Source organism: Amblyomma maculatum, chromosome 1 (genome assembly GCF_055883805.1).
Source record: "Amblyomma maculatum isolate TAMU_Amacu chromosome 1, ASM5588380v1, whole genome shotgun sequence".
NCBI classification, from domain to species: domain Eukaryota; kingdom Metazoa; phylum Arthropoda; class Arachnida; order Ixodida; family Ixodidae; genus Amblyomma; species Amblyomma maculatum.
The window spans coordinates 293,684,795-293,704,052 of NC_139344.1; the positions used below are offsets into that span (position 1 = coordinate 293,684,795).

The 19,258-nt window shown below is 44.4% G+C and overlaps 1 protein-coding gene across 1 annotated transcript in view; it reads left to right on the forward strand.

The window, feature by feature from the left end:
- The window catches only part of LOC146206818 (uncharacterized), a 106,603-nt gene that overhangs the window by 16,141 nt on the left and 71,204 nt on the right, over positions 1 to 19,258 (forward strand). The window lies entirely within an intron of this gene.

Below are 19,258 nucleotides of genomic sequence, written 5' to 3' on the forward strand. Positions count from 1 at the left end.
GCTGCAGCCATTTTGAAGAAACTAATTCATACACCAGGTGCCTCCTACAAACCAGTGCTAAATGGCCCAGCTTCATGTGGGCATACTTCACTGGCTAATTAATTACCTTAAATCAGCAAATTGATGTGTTTTCGTTCTTTTTGTTTACCTTGTCTTTGCCTTTCAAGATCATTTCATATGTGCGCATACTGACGTACCCTGACCCAGCAATAATTCTGTGCAGTCCACCAAAACAGCATACCAGCATCGCTTTTTGTATCGCTGCATTGGCTGAAATCATGAGATACCACAATGTTATTAACCCTTAAGCGCCCATAGAGAATATATTCCCCATCTGATTCAAATAACTCTACAGCCCGGAGAAATGCACATTCGCTCACAGTATCTTGGCGGTACATAGTGTGACACTTGTAAACCACAAAAAATCAAGTTTTCTCTTATAATCTACTTGACACTGCTTGAGGTTTTGTGGAACATCGCACCATTTTTCCTTCCCGACTGTTTGTGCGCGTGTCTTTCGCCACCAGGAGAGTAAATTATCAATGCTGGGTCATGTGGTGTGAGAAAACTATATAAATTAGATACATTTGACACTTCGAAGCTTTCACTTGAAATGAGTACAGTTTGATCCATACCTATTGGGTGGGAACAAATTTCCCGGCAGGCTTTTGGTGAAATCTCAACTGCTTTGCCTGCCCTTTTTCTGCCTGAATGACTGGATGTTTGAAGGCAAAAATTTCTTTAGATGTTACTCCCTCATAATGTAGATGAGTGAACAGGTAATGAAGACAGTGATATAGACGTTATGCAAAAGTGCTACCATCTAGCGACCGGTGCGCGCGTTTCTGCCATGTCTTCAGAGCGGCAAGCAGAATAGGTGCTGGCGCCATCACGCGGCTTTTCTCGGAAGCAGCCCACGGGCATTCGCAGTGCAGGCAACAGCCCTTTGCGGGATGTACAGCCTCGTCCACTTCTAGCTAGAACACGGTAACTGCTTTCAAGGTGTCATTGCATCCGACCCGGCCACGCAGTAATCTAAAGTGGCTGGCCATGTGAAGCAGCACATCCGTGTCTCTGTGTGCTTGCATCGCTTTGCATCGATATCTGCCTGCGTCAGATACAATGTTGCTTTAAAAGCAGTGACCGTGTTCTAGCTAGAAGTGGACGACCCTGTACATGCTGCCAGGAAAGTAATAATCGTGTGTGTAGTGTTCCACAGGGCACAAATTGTGTAACTTCAGGTCCTGCACAACTTCCCCAAGGATAAAAACTGAAGTCGTTTTGGACCTTGATCCTGTGAACCGCGAAGAACATGACTCACTACATGGTTGTACCCAGTGAGCACTTCAAGAAAGATTTTTTCTGCATTTCCTTGGAAGTATACGATGCAAGACAATCAGGAACGCGTTCAGAGGTGGCAAGGGATTTCATTCGATGGAAGGTAATGAAGTAAGAAAATATGAATATTTTGGAGCCATGTGTTATGCTCAAATAAGCTTTAGCTCAAATCGTGTTTATATAATATTACAGTGCAGTTCACTTATAACCATGTTGAAAAAACCAGAAAATTCGATCATTGTAACCAGTTGTCCTTATATCTGGACTGGCGTGGAAAAAAGGAAAACAAAGAAAAAAAAATCCCCACATATTTCCCCATGCATGTAGACTTGCCTGCTTACTAGGGTAGAGTAAATCTGGTTGAACAATGCTAATCTTCGTAAAGAGCACTAAGCACATTATTACAAGCTATATCAGTAGCCATAAAATAACTTGAGCATACTGAAAAACAATCAGAAATTCACGCTCGCTTGAGCAGCCGCTGAAGCTTGACGATCACTATGAGCATCGCTTCCAGTAGCACGTACGCTGGTGGCAGTCCTTTTTGCATGCACAAAACCGATCAGTGACTGGATGAACTGCAGGGCATCCCTAGCCTTGATGATCGTTAAAATCGTAGAGTGCGAATGCCCATATTTTTTCGCGAGGCTTCCAACCTTGAAACCCTGCCAGAAATCTCGATGAATCTAGCTGTTTCATCTAGAGAGCTATTGCGCCGTCGTTGTGGTCAGCGCCATCTTCCATGAACGCACAATCGGCGATGGCGGTGACAATACGGCTGCACCCTTTGCGCGGCTACAGAAAGTGGTTGCGATGATGATAGTGCTAGTTTTGCCTTATATGGCCTTACGAAGCGGCATTTTTTTTTTGCGGGAGTCATTTATCCTTGCATGTATGAATCAACGAAAGCACGCGGTCAGCTGCGATCATGATATCGGCTTTTAGCATTTTTCGCTTCAAACAGCATTTGCAGCTACTGTATCACGCTTTCCAATGATTTTGTGGCACTGGACTACCCCCGCCCCAAGCGCGGCGGGCTAAGTAGAACCAGGCTTGTGCAATCAAGCCATCACGGGCAGTCTCCAGTCTGCCAAGTTCGCTTCCCATCGCTGCAGGAGCTATCAAAAGATAAACACGCCATGACATTATCGCTGAGCAGCATCTTGGCACGCTGCCAAGAAATGAGCTGTGGATGAGACGACCAAACGGAGTGTGACGTGCAAGCGAAAACGCTGGCGATTTCTGCCATGGCGACACAGAAACCTTGTTTTGAGCTGCCGCGGTGGCTCTGGTGGCTCGAACAGCAGAGAGACGCAGTTCCAACAAGTTGAAAATGTTTTGCTCTGTCGCTGCTGCTCGTCGCTGAGATTGCTTAATCGCTTGCATGTGAGTGAGCTGGCCTTGGCGCTTCAAAAAAAAAAAAAAATTCTCAAGTGCAAAGTGGAGGGTGGGTTCATTATGCGAGTGAGTTGATTACGCTTGATTATGCGACAAATACGGTACACTGCAGCATGCTTCACTGGCCTTTTAGTTTATTTTGAGATGCCATCCTGCTGTTTTAACACCTACTTGTATTTTTCTCTCTTCCATCCACCTGCTTTCTCCACTCGTGGAGTAGTACGTTGCACCTTTGTTGTGTGAGTATTCTTCACCGCACGGGTGAAGCATCCCCATAACGCAAAGGGGCCGCTTGTGACGAGGCACCACTGCTACGGCTTCGCGCTGTGAAAAGGGGTGTGGTGGGACTTGTGATTTTGGAGCAATACTGTGTTCTAAGCGCTGCATGCTTTTATGAATGTATCTCTAGTTTTCTTATGCGGCTCTTGGAATTTTCCGGTATTTCGTTAGGCCATTCATCCACAAGCAAGGCTGTTTTTTTCTGTGTCGTTGATAGATTCACTTTCCCGTCGCCAGTTATGGTTTCTATATTTGTGTTAACTCTTTCCCTACCGCGCCCCTTGAGGATTGTTAGCCCACTAACGATGACTTCGCGCACCGATTTTGAACCCTTCCGCTTCTTAAGGTGGGTTCAGACGGGAGGACCGGAGCGCGGATGGTCCGCGCGCGTCATCGCTACCCGCGCCCCATGTGACGCCGACGTCACTGCTCTGAGCAATGGCGAGCGGCGCGGCCGTCCGGACAGAGCGGACTGAATATGCCAAGCACCTTTTTCAGTCCGCGCGGACCGGGCGTCCACCGCGGACCGAGATTGTTTTTGCTCTTTTTGCTTTATCGCTGCTGCCTCCGCGTTGCTACGCCCGCGCTTTTCGTCTCGTATTCAGTTCGAGCGGCGTATTGTTTTTTGTGCATGCGCTGCGTCGTTTGCTCTGTGTTCGCTGCAGTGCATCGTTTTTTGTGTTTGTGCTTGTGGGTGTGCCAGAGATGTAGCTTTACTCGGTTTCTAGTGCTTATTAGGGGTGAAGTAGCGAAAAAAGCGCTCAGTGATGAAGCGACAGTCACGTTTTTATCGCTCGTTGAGAGCTGTCCACCGATATAGAATATTGACGATGCTTGCAATAAAGAACGCTTGCAATAAATGAACGCTTTTTCGCTTCCTCGTCATCCTCGCACACTTCACGTAGAACAGCCAGAGCAGCAAGACGACTGTTTCGCTCGGCGTCCATGTTGAAACTCCTGGTAGAAAGGTTTTCGGCAGCGCGCCGCCACGAATGGGCACGGCCGGTCTCGGGAGAGAGCGCGCGCTCTTTCTTACGGCCTTCTCAATCGCCGCGGGAACAATGGGAACTTTTCTCCTTGAGTTGCGCTGTCCGCCACCGCAAGGGGCGCGACCTGCTCACTGTCCGCTCCGCGTCTGCTTCAGCGGCGGCGGGTGGCTTTTGCCTGGTTTCGCGCTGTCGCTCGCGAGTTTCGTGGTGAATGCAGCCCCGAAATTAAAGAACACGGAAGGTAGATGCTGCAGCGGCATGTCGTCAACGTACTACACACGTGAACGGATATAAAAAACACTGTCGTTCAGCAGACGTTCGACAAGCATGCCATACATTGCGGCATGGTAGCTACTTTTGTCCATTTTAATCCGAATTTTTCCAAACCCTCTACAAGAATAGGAAAAAAAAAAAAAAAAAAACTGAATGAGAAGTGATCACATCGCAGCTTCTTCAAGGCTAACATGACAGCAACTCGTCTGTTACAGCAAAACCGTCTTTAGCGCTAGATGCGAAACCATTCATGTAACACCGAAGATGAAAATAATTTATTAAAAATGTTATGTAAATTGCACAATGCTTGCATGATATAAAGTATTAGTATAACAGTCAAAGTAAACGTTGTAGGGTTGAGTTTTAAATGTTATTACAATTCATATATTAGCCAATGTGTGGTATGATAAACATTATTTTAATTTTGCAAATAAACATTGTTTTAATGAAATTTTTACATGATATTAAGCTTGTTATGAAAGCAATAAAAATGGTTTGATATTCATGACACCACTGGTGCTCGAAGTGGTAAAAAGAGGCCAATAAATGATGAAGGTGATACTCGATGCAGTGATTTACGAGTGAGTTCACCTGCTATATCGAAAGTATGCAAGAAACTTCTAAAGCGTTAAAGAAGGACACTCGCACTGAAGACTCATTTCAAGCCCTATATAGCAACCCATTGAGGCTCTCTTTGGGAAAGTAAGACTAATGTGCAGAAGGGAACGAGATGCTAGATGCGAGGGCCGTAACAGCTAGCGGCACATGACTACATTGTCAAGACGAACGTTTCATCTGAGAGCAAAATCAAGGCACCTTGCGTCGATGCCAAAAACAAAAATCATTTCTGCTGTGCCGCAATCAGTAACCGAGGAACTGAATGAAGTGATGGCATCTGCTACTATCCCATTTCCCACTGTCACATATTCCGATTTACCTTACGCTGCTGGATATATCGTTTAGTTAATCAACTTCGGGTGTGACGCTTGCGCTATTCTTCTTGAAACTAGTGAAAGAAGCAGACCCATGTAGTACGCTCTTCTACGAGGACAATATTCTAGTGGACTGCATTATCCGAAACCAGAGCTTGTTGCTCTATTGGACAAGCTTTTTTTTTTTGAAAAAGCTGCCGTGCACCTACTATACACACAAATGTTCTCGAAGTACTTAAGATCTTGATTCAGTCAGCATTTCAGAATTCAGCACTGAGTTACCCGAAAGGAATTTACAACAGCTATTATTAGGTCCGCTTCTTTGATATTTGGAACATTTCTCAGAATTCTTCTTCTCAATTAATTATACCAGGAAAGTGACAGAGAAGACCGAGAGGTCAAGTCCTTATGTGCACAAGCCGTGCAGGAAGATTTTGAGACTGAATTTTCTAGACGCAGGTCGCATTTTTATGAATTGATGAACATATAGTGCAATGTGAAACTTTGAAGGACAATTTTTTATCGTTTGCCGCTCTTTTCGATTCTGCTTAACTGTTTATGCCCATTTCCTTGATTAAAAGTAGTCGCGAGACTACATATACATCTTCAGTCTTTCATCGGCTGATATGTTTTGAATGAAGCTAGAACAGCCCAGTCTACTAGACAAGTGAAATTTTTACTATATGAATAAATTTTTGTTCTTTACTCTGAATCTGAGACGCGCCATGAATTTTTGCCGGTACCTCTTCTGATCTAAACGAAAACGGTAGCGGTTGACAGAATTTCTACCCAACAGTTCACCATGCACTCGCGTCAGGTCGCGCTACACCTGCTTAAAACATTCAAAGGCACATTGCATAGCCTGGCAAATTTATTTTTGTACAAAACTTAGGGGTAAAAAATGTTGACGTGTACCCGAAGCTTCATTCGACCGTGCATGGCCGCACTGACGAAGGAGCGCGCGCGTGAGCGGATTGTTGACTCTATTTTATTCCTCGTACACGATAAATGTTCGATGCTGATTACGGACTTTGTATAAACCATAAGGGGTGTAATGTCAGGACCTGCCGGTTGCAACTGACGCGGGCGAAGCTAAAAGCGAGCGCGCGTTTCCCTTGCGCGTGAACGGCTGTAGCGGTGGAGCAGCAGTGGGGCAGTGGCGACCCCACCGAGGCGCGGCGGGCGGTGGAAACAGACCCCATTGGAGAGGCCGTAAGAGAAGAGAAGCTCTCTCCCTCGAGACCGGCCGTGGAATGGGAAGGAGGGTACACACGGATGGTCCGCTGGCTTCGTGTGAATGCTTGACGGCCGGATCGACGCGCGGACGCGTGGTCATGTGGCACCAGATCAGTGCTGATGCGCGCAGACCATCCGCGCTCCGGTCCTTTCGTCTGAACCCACCTTTATGGACAGGCTACGCCATCTAGCATGTAGTCAGATAACTGAAGCTAGATTTTATTGGTATTTACATTTTTTCCCGCAAGGTGGCTATTTTTGAACGCGCTCCGAGCGCGCAGCAGTGTCTGAGTCTCATGCGAGAATGGCGGCATCCGCATAGACGACGCGCGCTTCGAAACGTCGCAAATCTGTTTCTGTACTATCTACGACCGATTTTATTGATGACCCAAGCAGCAGTGACACTGAAGATGCTGCCTTATCGTCAAAATTCAGTTCCGACCCCGATGACGATGGAAACCAGCCCGGAACATCGGCAGCCACACTTTGTTGGTCTGTTTGGCATGCGTCTGGGACTGCTCTGGATGTTTTGTTGGTGTTTTTGGTGTCAATTATCTCATTCTCAGGATGTCAACATCATTTGGGCACAATATCTTGCCTCCCGCAAAACAGGGTGTGGCGGCGTTCTGCCCAAGAAGGGAACCAAGCATTCATTTCGGTATGGCGCTCTGCAGAGGCCCTCGTTGATTATATCAAGAACACTATTCAATACTGAACTTTTATTTTTTCACAGGGAGGGGCCAATATAATGCTCTGCATTTTGTATATCTTGAAAAACTTTTTAAATTATTGTTTCATTTTGAAGTGCATTTCGTCAAGTTTTGTTCAAAAATGTTTTCTAAAATCTGGTGTTGGGAAATTATATTGTGTGGTACAACCCACAACTTCATACTTCATATTCAAAGTTGTATGCCTAAAATGCGAATCTATTTAGATTTGTTCTCGTGTATTGCATAAAATTTTAGACATGACAGTTTTCACAGAAAAAAAAATCTACTGAAATCTACAGAAAACAGCCATTTTGCCCATGGTAGGGAAAGAGCTAACTTGAGGTGGTACACGTGAAATTTATTTCGGGCGCCAGCAAGTGGGGAAATGCACAGCAGCCTTACATTTCTAATTCCAAAATTAACATTTACAGACGCATTAAATATATAACCTAATATCCTGAGTCATCGGGATCAGTCAAAACCACAGTCATCACTAGCCCCTGCATAAATCATGGGCCAAAGACGAGCTCGCTCATCAGTTTCCTTGCTTTCTTGTCTGCTTTTAGTTGCCTGGAATGCAACATCATCGTAGCACAGATTCACACAATATAAAATAATCATCACTGCAAAAAACAAAGCTGCCTTCATTAGATAGCGTTCAGGCGAGTTGTGTCACCAACCTACCATTCAAGTGCTGCATAATTGAGTTTAAAAGTTTACCAGCTTCACTGCGCACAAAGCATCCTGGTGCGATGTGAGGCCTATCTTGTGCATCTCGAGCAAGCCTTCTTGTCTGATGGCATATGCAATAATTGCATTCAAGTGGTCATTTTGATATCTTGAATCACTCAAGAGAATGTTCAACTGTTTTCTTGTCGCCCTCTGTGCCGCATGTTCCTCACACATGCATCCGGCGGTCCTCTCGCAGCTTTCTACACAAGTTCTTTAGCTTTGGAAGCTCCAACGAAGTACGAGGGTGTACCCAAAAAGAAACCGAACTAATTTTTTGGTGGCCAGCGCTTTCGTAGTACCGTGTTTTGCAGCTAGGAGCGCATAGAGGGAACATTCCAGAGTCCGTCAGCCGAGTGGCATCGCTGAAAGTCAGACGTACTAGCTTCGACAGAATTTATAGTGACAACTCTTTTCTGTGAGTGTCGTTTTTGTAATGGCTGATTTTCGTGAACAGTGTGCGGCGGTGAAATTGTGCTTTCTGTTCGGTAAAAATGGAACAGAAACTCTTGAAATGTTGAAAACTGCGTACAAGGATGATGCTCGAGAAGTGTTTGAGGGGTTCTCCCGTTTCAAAATTGGTGAAATGTCAACTGATGACCAACCTCGTTCTGGTCGGCCTTCCAGCATGTCAGAATAAAATGCTGTCAAAAACGTGACCACTTTTCACAAAACATCAGAAATTTCGCAACAAGCAGTGAACAGCAGTACATTTTCAAGCGTCAAGTTTCAAGGGACGAGTGTCCAGCCCCAGGGAGAACTTGGCTCGAAGTCGTCGAGTGCACAGCACGACAGCCACGGCCTCTCACAGGAGGCTGCTCCCGGTGATATCATAGATGGCCTCCTTTTTCATCACTGTTTTGGTTAGTGCTAGGGACGACTTGTGTGCTGCTTCCAGTCTCCACACGGCAGTCTAAACTTCTATTTTGTCACCTTTCTGTGCTGTTTCCGCCCTCTTGCTCAGTATGACCATATTTCACAGCACCCCCTGTCTTTCATTAGAGTTGTGAACAGTGCCTAGAACAAGACTTACCTGCACAGATATCTGGGCCCTATAGAGCTACGTGTCCTAGGATGTCGAACCGGAACAGAGTTTGAATTTTCACTCGAAACCGGAACCGAACCCGAATTTTTTCCCCCATCTTGGAACTGAACGCAAACCGGAACAAAAGGGAGCAACTGTTCCAAACCTCCATATCTACAGCGTGATAAACGGGACAAGAGAACACAATAACGACAAACACAGCACTGACTGACAACTGATTTTTATTGCTTGTCTTGTCGGTATATATACCCCACTGGAAGGCAGAGATAGAAATCAAGACACACAGATCATGAGAACACATAAAATTCACACTACTACAGGGTCGCATTAACATTCGCATTCGAGATAAGCTGTTTCTTTTTCTGATAATGCCACAGATGGTGCACTTATACAACTTTCCAAGAGCCTCGCTATCATTTGTGCTTCCACCACCTCTCTAGTCAACTGGTCACGATGGCTTCCTAAAATCATACACTCATTGTACAAAGGTTGGCAGGCACTCCTATCGTCACCTTCGTCACCTTCCTTGCAGCTGCTGCAGTGCTTAGCCACGTGACCGGTAATAGGGACATGCGTAACGTTATAATAATGTTCTTTTAATCTTTCGTTAAGACATCCAGTCTGGCCGATGTAACTCTTCCCACATGATAGCGGCAGGGAATAGATTACACCTTCCTGGCACTTCGCAAATTTTTTGGCGTGTCTTTTTCTGCAGCCGCTTGGTTCATCGTTAGCCGAATTAACTTTTTTGACCAGTTTCGAGAGTCGGTTAGGAGCCGAAAAGACAACGTCGACTCCGGCATGCTTGCCAATCTTTCTCAGGTTATGTGATACCTGATGCATATGTGGCACCACAGCAAACTTCATCTTCTTTTTATCTGGTCTTTTCTCGCCTTTCATCTCAGCTTTCACTTTTTTCTGGACTTTCTCTGCCACAGAAGTCAGAACGTCAGAAGGGTAACCAGCCTGTGTGAGGGAGGCGGCACACTTGGTTTTTGAAGCTAAGTTCCAGCCTGTGCTGACATGTCTTTTTTACAGCATTGTAAAACACTGAATGAACAATGGCTCTTTTTACGAGCTTTGAATGAGCAGATGCATACGGAAGAATCGGTTTTTGACCGCGCGGCTCGAACGCCCAACAAACATGGGATGAGGTGAAGTGAAATGACAAATCTAAAAACCTAATAAAACCATTTTCAGGCACTTCGTGCGTTAAGACCATAGGATTAAGATGCTCTAAGAACACTGTAAAAACATGACGGAATTGCTGCTCGAAATCGAGGTTGTCGCATTCTAAAAACACAAAGTAGTCATCTACAAACCTAAAAATCCCACGAACACAGGACCCTTCAAGGCGATCTTTCAAAATCCTATCGCGCGACGCCAGGAACACATCACTAAGAACAGGTGCAAGGCACGAACCAATACAAATTCCATTTCTCTGAATGTATACATCTCCATTCCATTCAGTGAATGTGGATTCTAGGTAAACAGACAGCAATTCAAGGAAACTGCCTGTTGACATCCCGCACTCATTTTGGAATGCTATGCATCAATAAGATCTTTTACCGACGACAAAATCTCTTCCTGGGGTATCGTGTAGGACAAATCTTTTATGTCTATGGAAAATCCTTGAAGTTTTTTGCTGCAGTTCCCTTCTAGAAACTGAATGACTTCGTCCGATCTTCTTACTCTAAACGGGTCATCAATAGTCAACGCCTTCAAGTTACCTTGCAGAAATTTCGCAACATGCTTCTGCCAAGTTCCATTCTCGGAGATTATCACCCGAAACGGCCACTCAGGTTTATGGGTTTTCACTGTAAAAAACATTTCTAGGCTCAATCCTTGGCTGCTGTCGACCATACTTGAAAGCCTACTCATGTTCAGCCAATTAATTAGCTTCTTTGCCTTACTTTTAACCTTGGCTAACGACACATCATTCCGTTTGTAGAACAAAGCTCCTACAGCATCCGATGCCTTCGACACATACGCATCATTGTCGAGAACAACAAACCCCCCGTCTTTATCTGCAAGTAACAACGAAAACGAACCTTGCTTTAGCCATCTAACCGTCTTCTGAAGAGGTAGTTTCTTGGTAGAACACCTATACCTCGTTAGAACGTCAGCCCCTTCAGAAATGCAACGTTCCGCCTCCGTTTTGTCGGCCTGCCTAGAAACTTCTCTCACCATGGCTAGGAGTTCCGGTCTGGTTTTCCTTGGTTCTACCGCGAACTTTGGTCCCTGGCTAAGGACTTGCCGCACGTACCCAGGGAACGAGATGTTCTCAGATGTATGGATCGGTTGTCCAGCTGTTGCACTTTTCTTTGGCAGTAGCGCACATAGTCCGGGAAGCATCTGTTGCCATAGGACCTCTGTGGTTCGGTCGATGCACGCTGATAGTTGATGCCACTGGTACTTTGAGCCATCCGGTCCCCCAGACAGCTGCACTCGAAGCTTGAGATGCTCCCTGTAGACCCGCACTTGTCGCTGCCATTCTGCTCTGAGTATCTTGCACATCCTTCTTCCATGTCCGGCTGAGGGTTGAACGCCACCCAAGAAGGTTGGAAGGAACGCCATGGAAGAAGGATGTGCAAGATACTCAGAGCAGAATGGCAGCGACAAGTGCGGGTCTACAGGGAGCATCTCAAGCTTCGAGTGCAGCTGTCTGGGGGACTGCATGGCTCAAAGTACCAGTGGCATCAACTATCAGCGTGCATCGACCGAACCACAGAGGTCCTATGGCAACAGACGCTTTCCGGACTACTTGCGCTACTGCCAAAGAAAAGTGCAACAGCTGGACAACCGATCCATACATCTGAGAACATCTCGTTCCCTGGGTACGTGCGGCGAGTCCTTAGCCAGGGACCAAAGTTCGCGGTAGAACCAAGGAAAACCAGACCGGAACTCCTAGCCATGGTGAGAGAAGTTTCTAGGCAGGCCGACAAAACGGAGGCGGAACGTTGCATTTCTGAAGGGGTTGACGTTCTAACGAGGTATAGGTGTTCTACCAAGAAACTACCTCTTCAGAAGACGGTTAGATGGCTAAAGCAAGGTTCGTTTTCGTTGTTACTTGCAGATAAAGACGGGGGGTTTGTTGTTCTCGACAATGATGCGTATGTGTCGAAGGCATCGGATGCTGTAGGAGCTTTGTTCTACAAACGGAATGATGTGTCGTTAGCCAAGGTTAAAAGTAAGGCAAAGAAGCTAATTAATCGGCTGAACCTGAGTAGGCTTTCAAGTATGGTCGACAGCAGCCAAGGATTGAGCCTAGAAATGTTTTTTACAGTGAAAACCCATAAACCTGAGTGGCCGTTTCGGGTGATAATCTCCGAGAATGGAACTTGGCAGAAGCACGTTGCAAAATTTCTGCAAGGTAACTTGAAGGCATTGACTATTGATGACCCGTTTAGAGTAAGAAGATCGGACGAAGTCATTCAGTTTCTAGAAAGGAACTGCAGCAAAAAACTTCAAGGATTTTTCATAGACATAAAAGATTTGTACTACACGATACCCCAGGAAGAGACTTTGTCGTCGGTAAATGATCTTATTGATGCGAATAGTGCCATAGCATTCCAAAATGAGCGCGGGATTTCAACAGGCAGTTTCCTTGAATTGCTGTCTGTTTACCTTGAATCCACATTCACTGAATGGAATGGAGATGTATACATTCAGAGAAATGGAATTTGTATTGGTTCGTGCCTTGCACCTGTTCTTAGTGATGTGTTCCTGGCATCGCGTGATAGGATTTTGAAAGATGGCCTTGAAGGGTCCTGTGTTCGTGGGATTTTTAGGTTTGTAGATGACTACTTTGTGTTTTTAGAATGTGACAACCTCGATTTCGAGCAGCAATTCCGTCATGTTTTTACAGTGTTCTTAGAGCATTTTAACCCTATGGTCTTAACGCACGAAGTGCCTGAAAATGGTTTTATTAGGTTTTTAGATTTGTCATTTCACTTCACCTCATCCCATGTTTGTTGGGCGTTAGAGCCGCGCGGTCAAAAACCGATTCTTCCGTATGCATCTGCTCATTCAAAGCTCATAAAAAGAGCCATTGTTCATTCAGTGTTTTACAATGCTGTAAAAATGACATGTCAGCACAGGCTGGAACTTAGCTTCAAAAACCAAGTGTGCCGCCTCACACAGGCTGGTTACCCTTCTGACGTTCTGACTTCTGTGGCAGAGAAAGTCCAGAAAAAAGTGAAAGCTGAGATGAAAGGCGAGAAAAGACCAGATAAAAAGAAGATGAAGTTTGCTGTGGTGCCATATATGCATCAGGTATCACATAACCTGAGAAAGATTGGCAAGCATGCCGGAGTCGACATTGTCTTTTCGGCTCCTAACCGACTCTCGAAACTGGTCAAAAAAGTTAATTCGGCTAACGATGAACCAAGCGGCTGCAGAAAAAGACACGCCAAAAAATTTGTGAAGTGCCAGGAAGGTGTAATCTATTCCCTGCCGCTATCATGTGGGAAGAGTTACATTGGCCAGACTGGCCGATGTCTTAACGAAAGATTAAAAGAACATTATTATAACGTTACGCATGTCCCTATTACCGGTCACATGGCTAAGCACTGCAGCAGCTGCAAGGAAGGTGACGAAGGTGACGATAGGAGTGCCTGCCAACCTTTGTACAATGAGTATGATTTTAGGAAGCCATCGTGACCAGTTGACTAGAGAGGTGGTGGAAGCACAAATGATAGCGAGGCTCTCGGAAAGTTGTATAAGTGCACCATCTGTGGCATTATCAGAAAAAGAAACAGCTTATCTCGAATGCGAATGTTAATGCGACCCTGTAGTAGTGTGAATTTTATGTGTTCTCATGATCTGTGTGTCTTGATTTCTATCTCTGCCTTCCAGTGGGGTATATATACCGACTGGACAAGCAGTAAAAATCAGTTGTCAGTCAGCGCTGTGTTTGTCGTTATTGTGTTCTCTTGTCCCGTTTATCGCGCTGTAGATATGGAACATCGTCACCAACTCGCCCAACAACTGACCTTGTTGTTTCAAACCTGTTCGCGGTACACTCCCGACCCACTTTTGTTGGCAACTTATTCATTTTTTTTCTTTTATCTCTGCTTGTAATGCGCCTTTTCACTTATTTCCAAAGTGCCACTGCAGACCGCAAATCACGGCCATATTGAAAAATTGTCCATAACAAGAATGAAGGAAAATATATTGCCACACGCATAGCACTGGTGTCGGGCTATCGTTTCACCCCAAACACGAGTGGCCGCTGCGCTGTGCAATGGCTCATGGAGAAAGTTGCACTATTCAAAAGCCTTCCTAGGCAGTGAAATAATGGCATATAATTCGCAAGTTTAGTTATATAAACATATATAAATATATAACTATGTAAAACTCAAAAACGAAGTGAAGAATCTGTTAAAAAATGACTGAAATTATTTTATTTTCCTATTGTTCCACAAACATCACACTGAGTTGCTGGCACGTGCAAAGCAGCCATATGCAATGCGACGCTAGCAGATGCAATTTGGTTGGCCGAGACTTCAGAATGATAAGCCGGCGCTGATGGTGGGAAGGCTGCTTTGGGCAGCAATTTACCAGTCTGTTCTTGAGTTGTATCTGAACTTAGCAGAAAGATAATTCCATAAGTTGATTTCCCATTTTGTCTTCTCTTCCTTTTGCCCCTAGCGATGTCTGCTTGTTTTATTTCCCCTCACAAGTTAAACTATGCCTGGAGTGAAGCTCCACTGTTCAAATGTGAAGATTGGGTGGAGCCGAGTCGGATTACTGGTAGGAATATTAATTCACAAGCTCTATTTGGCATGCTATCGCTTAGGCCCATACAGTTATGCTGTTGAAAAAAAGAATGCGTTTTGATTCATCCACCATCACTGATGCGAATACCTAAGACAGTCTCTAAAGGTACTGAAAGCTAGAAGTGCGCCATTGAGAGAAAACGAATAACCTGGTCTACGGGTTGCACGGTGACGAGAGAGGTCGGAGCGGAAATCTTGGAAAGCAGGGAGAGGGATGAGGTGAAGCGGAGCGAAGCGATTAGGCCATAAGGGGAAAAAACACAGAGGAAGGAATGGCAGTAATTGTGCATTTGGTGAACTGCTACTTGAGACCCTGAAAGATGCCATGAAAGATGTTGGGCAAAACAGCATTTGGTCACTTCATGGAAGTGGCTTCATAGGATCGGCGGCGGCAATCAAGTACCGCTACAGGTGGCAGCAGAATTTCCCCCCTAAGAGCTTACAAGCTGACGATGAGCTTGAAGAGTGTCTTGTGGAAAGAGAAGACTACCTGCAAGGATTTAGAGACAGTGGCGGTTCTCTCAAAATTGAAGCAGTACAGAGCTCGCTCTATGCACTTAAAAAGGTGCCCAGAATAAGCAAATACTGGAGTGTTTTGAAATATTTGGAGAAGTAGTTGTGGTGTCCAGAACTGTATTCACTAGTTACAGTAGCGCTTGCTATGCCATCTAGTGTTGAGCACATTTTCTGAAAAAAACTATATTCTCTCTCGTCATCGAAGTAGGATGACTTCAACAACCCTCGACAATGTACTCTTCCTTCGGTCTTTCTATGCTATCAAATAAAAAAAAATGGCAGCATTTACTGAGCACATGATGAAATTTTTGCAAATCGCCACGATGTCTTGTCATGCTTGTTGTAAATTATGTGACTAAACATACCAGTATGGCCTCAAAGTGGTTCTAGAAGGTATATAGTGCGCCTATGCAGGCGACCATGACAAGCAACGAGATGATGGTAGCATTGTGTCACGACCACAGGAGTTAATCCGGTTCTTCAGAAAATATGATAATGACTCCAACCCCGCTACGAGGTGGAGGGACTTTTTTCAGTGCCTTTCGGGCCACAACACACAGGTGCCTATTTTCCCCTATCTTGCTGTAACTGTCGGTCACTCATTATAAACATTTTGCCGAGGTCTGTACAACCAGCGGAGCCTGTCGCATTTGATGGCAAAAATAAGACATGAACTACTACTATAAGAATTTTCAAATTTTAATACACACTGGAATAGGAAAGATAACTCTGTATTAAAAAGTTGAGAAAAAAACACCCCCGAAGTTTATTTTTTTCTGAACCTGTTTGGAAAAGGTCGAACCGGTTCGAACCGGAACGGAATGTGTCTCTGGAACTGAAACCGAACCTGAACCCGAAAGGTGTGAACCCGAACTGAACCTGAAAAAATTCTGACACCCTGCGTATGCCAACAGTTTTTTGGTCATACAGGGCGTTGGGTTGACTTATTTGCTATCATCATCTAAAATAAATGTCTATCGCTTGTAATTTAAGTGCATTTAATTCACTTTCTCCTTTCTCGAAATCTGCAATTAAAACAGCCAAATGACAACTTTTCCCGCCCTGGAACAGAAAAATAAAGCATCGCCTGCTCTGTTCCCTTGCTTGTTGTCTGTACCTACATGGTATGAAAACTCCTACTGATACTACCCCGCGTACGTTTTCGATTTTTGTCCCGGCACTTGTTTCCGGATGATGGTTATAGCGATGCGTGCTCCTAAACCTCACTCTAGCACCAGCCATGGTAACGGCCAAATGACAACTTTTCCCGCCCTGGAACAGAAAAAAAAAAAAGCATCGCCTGCTCTGTTCCCTTGCTTGTTGTCTGTACCTACATGGTATGAAAACTCTTACTGATTCTACCCTGCGTACGTTTTCGATTTCTGTCCCGGCACTTGTTTCCGGATGATGGTTATAGCGATGCGTGCTCCTAAACCTCACTCTAGCACCAGCCATGGTCCATCTCCAGTTTGAATTAATGAATGTGTGCTGCCACAGACCTATGCACAATTTTGAAGGGAGGGATTGAGCAGGCCGAATTTCCGAGTTAACAGGCCAAATTAACAAAGTTTGACTGTGTGACGGGGCACAGATGTCATTTAACCTGCTGGTTTTAGAACCAGAATCCTCATTGCAATCGCTTTTACTATTTTTACTCATCAGGACTCAGTAACTTCATTGTAACTCTGTATGAGACAACATATGTTTGTTCCACACATGCCTAAGTGGCTTCATTTTTAGTTTGTTCTGCAACTTTGCAGCTTTTTTTTTTACAAATTGCTTGAGATGATAGGTTTGCCTGGTAGTAATTTACAGAGGCACTTATTTTGAAGTTGCACAGAGTATATTCCAGCTTGCTTCTGCCCTTTTTTTGCACTGCTGCATTCTGGCTTGTGCAGCTCAGGAGTAATTGCATAACTTCAGTCCCCTTTGTAGCTGCAGCGTGTTGTCTGTTGTGGCTCTTGTAATGTGATGTTGCGCTCACTAATTGACCTTGCATATTACAAATAATCAAGAATGTTAAATTGCTCATGTGCATTTTCATTTATATTTGTTGGCTAAAATATGGTTAATTATTAACACGTATAATTGAATAGGTAACTATCTTCTTCAACAACAAGCAAATGCCAATGGCTGTTGGCTCTGCTTATATTTTGCAATAACAGGAGTCAGCGGAGAAGCCCGTTTACCTTAAGGTGGCGGTCCCACTCCAGCGGGGAAGAGACGACATTTTTGGTGATATTCATACGCCCACTGTGCCTCACTCGTTTAGTTTATAAATGTAACTTTAATATATTTGTAAAGTTTATTTCCTCTCCTTTCTAGTGGTGCGTTTGGTTTATAAATAGCTGCAACAATGTTTAAGCTGTAAAGGAAAACACAAAGGTAAGAAACGGCTTTTCAGCTCTACTTGTCTCGGGAAAAGCAAAATTGTGCAAACTCTTTTGCACCTAGAAAAAAACCGTTCGAGGTGTTTTCAGATTAGATGTTAATGAACAAAGTTAAGCATTTTTATTACTGTGTATCGCATAGTTTATTAGCCACCTGCCTGTGAAAAGTGTATAAAACAGGTAATTATACATACAATAACTTTAAAGATATGCATTCTGCTGCGGAGATTTTTTGCGCAGTTGGAGGTCGTACATAGTTCGCTTTTTCCTGAAAATATCATCTGTCTGCTTCATTTAGTGTAAAAGTTATTTGTGATCAAACTTAGCGTTTTTTGTAAAATGGCTAAAAGTAAATGCTAAACTGTTCAAGTTATAAGCTTTTATCTGTGCTGAAATTTCGCGTGGAAAAACTTTACACCTTGCTGTCAGAGGATAAGCATCGGTTTTGTTCTACGACTCTAGAGGAATGTGCACTGTCAGGGTGATTTCAGCTAATTTTTTCGTGGTTCACTTGGAGCGCGCGAGCTCTTCATGAAGTATTTTAAGCATGATTGAAATGCTCCATGGCTTGTTTGTTTCTGGCGAATATAACTTGAAGGTTCGGGCTTTCGTTCCTTTATTCAACCGCTAACAATTATCAACTACAAAGTGTACAAAAAGCAAATAATAGTGGAATAACACAGCCACTTATAAATGTTGTAGGTAGCGCCATCTATGAACTTTTATGTGCACTAAAGTGTCGCAGTTCAGAAAAATTACGAGGATGGCGTCACAAACACTCTGAATCAAGGGGTATTTATGAGAGGGTATTGTGCTTCTACGTTTTCCCTCTGCCCTTTCCTTTCCATCGGGCCAAAGAGGTTAATACTGGCGAGTCGGGTCGAGTGGTCGGGTCGAACTGAGGTGCAGGTGCTTCGCGCACTCAGGTGCTTCGCTCATGCGCAGTAGCGCTACTTGAAAATGGTCCCTTGACAAATGTACACTTGCTTGCTTTGAGATTTATTTATCGCCTCGAATTAAGTGTGTTATACTGTTTGTGTGCCGAAACGTTGCCAGCTAAGGCTCTCGCGCGTGCAGCTGTGGTGCGCCCCGGCTACAATGAACACTGTATCCTGGCGAACGAAACGTGCTTCTTGTCCAGTACAAGTAGTGGCTTTCGTTATTGTTTCTAGCTTTTTTAGTAACACACATGATATATGCTTGGCAAAAGCAGGCATCTTTCTGCTCATGGGGCTGCCTCGCTCGAGAAGCGAATAGCCGCTAACATGGGGAAACCGACGAACAAAGGAGGCCTCTTTCCTTCCTCAGAAACGACTAAGTGGAATGAGCAATTCAAAGAACAGTGCTGCCATAATTTCAACCTAGTAGCTAGAGATACATCCAGACAACGCAAAATCTCTGCATTCTTATTATCGAGTCAGTCTTACACTCGTTGGAGGGTCGGTATCATGCAAACCCTCAAAGGAAAAATAAAACTTGATGCTATGAAAATTATCAAATGAGGATAAGAGGTTACGTGCCGCATAAATTGCATGATATGAAGATTTTACGAGTTCAGAACAAAGATAGAAACGGTAAAAGAAATACTAAAATTCTGCTTCGCTCTGTACACATGATAAAGAATGCATCGGCTGCTAAAGTGT